The sequence below is a fragment of the Colobus angolensis genome, unplaced genomic scaffold (assembly GCF_000951035.1).
Source record: "Colobus angolensis palliatus isolate OR3802 unplaced genomic scaffold, Cang.pa_1.0 Scaffold141, whole genome shotgun sequence".
In the NCBI taxonomy this organism is placed as follows: domain Eukaryota; kingdom Metazoa; phylum Chordata; class Mammalia; order Primates; family Cercopithecidae; genus Colobus; species Colobus angolensis.
In genome coordinates, this window is record NW_012114500.1 from 6,076,843 (window position 1) to 6,079,794 (window position 2,952).

Genomic DNA, 2,952 nt, shown 5'->3' on the forward strand with positions numbered 1-2,952 from the left:
CAACTTCAGTAAAGTAAAATATTTTTAAATTAGGTACTTACATTTTTTATACTTACCATAATCCTTAAATTGCTAGAACTTTTAAGTAAAGTGGGAGTGGTGACTTACACCTTAATTCCAGCACTCTGGGAGGCCAAGGCAGGTGGATTGCTTGAGCTCAGGAGTCTCAATCTGGCTAAGATCTGGCTCAACCTCAATCTGATTGAGATCAGTTTGAGTTATATGGCCAAATCACATTTCCACCAAAACTTCACAAATTTAGGTGGGAAGATTGTCACGTGCTTGGGAGTTGGAGGCTGCAGTGAGCCCTAATCTTGCCACTCCACTCCAGACTGAGTTACAGAGCAAGACCCCAATTCAAAATAAGTAAATAAAATAAAGAAGTTGTAAGTGGATTTGAGACTTAGATTTGTATTGAGATTTTGTACTTTTTAATACCTATTAGACTACTTACGTAGTTGAAAGTAATTCACCAGCTAGAGGATCTGCTGAAGTTTTCTCTAATGAGTAAGGAAAGATATGAAATTGCATTTTTGAAGGTAGTCATAGGAGGAAAAATACAGTATTATTGAAAGTACTCTACAGAGTTCAATATAGTGATACAGATGGAAAGGTGGATGGATGAGTGGACAGAAGGCTAGAGACAGATAAATGAAAAGATATAAAAAAACAGAGGGGAGGATTTTACATAATCTCCTGTATCATTTATTCTTCCTTCCCACAGGATTTCTCTTCTGACTGAATTTTCATTTCATGTATATACATATTTAATGATTTTTCTCAGAGAAAGTATGTAAATAGCTATATTCTGAGTCATGGCATGTTCAAATTGTTTTCCTTTTATTTGGATGTTTTCATTTTTATATATCTTGATTGAGGTATAATTTACATACCATAAAATTCCCTCATTGAAAATCAGTGACATTTAGAGAATTTATAGATTGACAAAATGATCTCCACAGTCCAGTTTTAGAAGATTTACATCACACAAAAAAGTTCATTTCCGTGCCTTTTTAGTCAGTTCCTGTTCTATCCTCAACCAGAGGCAACCCCTAATCTGCTTTTTTTTTTTTTTTTTTAATTATACTTCAAGTTCTAGGGTACATGTGCACAACGTGCAGGTTTGTTACATATGTATACATGTGCCATGTTGGTGTGCTGCACCCATCAACTCGTCATTTACATTAGGTATTTCTCCTAATGCTATCCCTCCCCTTTTCCCCCACCCCACAACAGGCCCCGGTGTGTGATGTTCCCCATCCTGTGTCCAAGTGTTCTCATTGTTCAATTCCCGCCTATGAGAGAGAACACGCGGTGTCTGATTTTCTGTTCTTGCGATAGTTTGCTGAGAATGATGGTTTCCAGCTTCATCCGTATCCCTACAAAGGACGTGAACTCATCCTTTTTTATGGCTGCATAGTACTCTATGGTGTATATCTGCCACATTTTCTTACTTCAGTCTATCATTGAGGGACATTTGGGTTCATTCCAAATCTTTGCTATTGTGAATAGTGCAGCAATAAACATACATGTTCAACTTCTTCCTGGTTTAGTCTTGGGAGGGTGTATGTGTCCAGGAATTTATCCATTTCTTCTATATTTTCTAGTCTATTTGAGTAGAGGTGTTTATAGTATTATCTGATGGTAGTTTGTATTTCTGTGGGATTGGTGGTGATATCCCCTTTATCATTTTTTATTATGTCTATTTGATTCTTCTCTCTGCTTTTTGTTTATATAAATCTGCCTTTCTGGACATTTTATTAAAAAGTTATCATATGAGAGTCCTTTGTGCCTGGCCCCTTTCACTTAATGTTTCTGAGATTCATTCATATAACGCAATGTACGCATAATTTATTCTTGTTATTGCTTAGTAATACACCATCATTCAGTTATGCCACGTTTTGTTCATCTACTTACCAGTTCATCCACTTACCTTCCAAAGTGCTGGAATGAAGGTGTAAGTCACCACTCCCACTTTAATTAAAAGTTTTAGCAATTTAAGGATTATGGTGAGTATAAAAAATATAAGTACCTAATTTAAAAAGATTTTACTTTACTGAAGTTTTTTGGACTATTTTTTCATGTCAAATGCTTTCCATCATAGTGAAAACAGATCTCCTTATAAACAATTGTATATTTTTGAGTTTAATTGAGTTAAGTAGATGAGTATTTCATGAATGAAATATTTGAAATGAATATTGATAATTTGGATAATGCCTTTTTTGGAGCTGTAAGAAACAATACTATTTTGGATACCGTGACGATTAATACTGAGTATCAACTTGATTGGATTGAAAGATGCAAAGTACTGTGCCTGGGTGTGTCTGTGAGATATTTCCAAAGAGATTAACATTTGAGTCAGTGGACTGAGAGAGGCAGACTCACTCTCAATTTGGATGGGCACCATCTAATCAGCTGCCATCATGGCTAGAATAAAGCAAGCAGGAGCAGATGGAATAGCAGACTTGCTGAGTCTTCTGGCCTTCCTATTTCTCCCCTGTCATATGCTTCCTGCCCTCAAACATCAGACCCCAAGTCCTTCGGCGTTTGGGCTCTTGTACTTACACCAACAGGGGCTCTCGGTCCTTTGCCCACAGACTGAAGGCTCCAATGTTGGCTTCAGTACTTATGAGGTTTTGGGATTCAGACTGAGCCACTACAGGCTTCCTTGCTCCTCAGCTTGCAAGCAGACTACCACGGGACTTTACCTTGCGGTTGTGTAAGTCAATCTTCCTTAATAAACTCCCTATCATATACATACATATCTTATTAGTTCTGTCCCTCTAGAGGACCCTAATACAAACAGTGACATACAAGGTTGTTCTATGGACATATATTTTTATTTCTTTTGTGGAAATCCCAAAAATTGAATAAAGGGGCATTTACTAAGGGATATATGGTAAATTTATGTTTAATTTTTTGGACAAATGTGAAACTTTTTTTTTTTTTTTT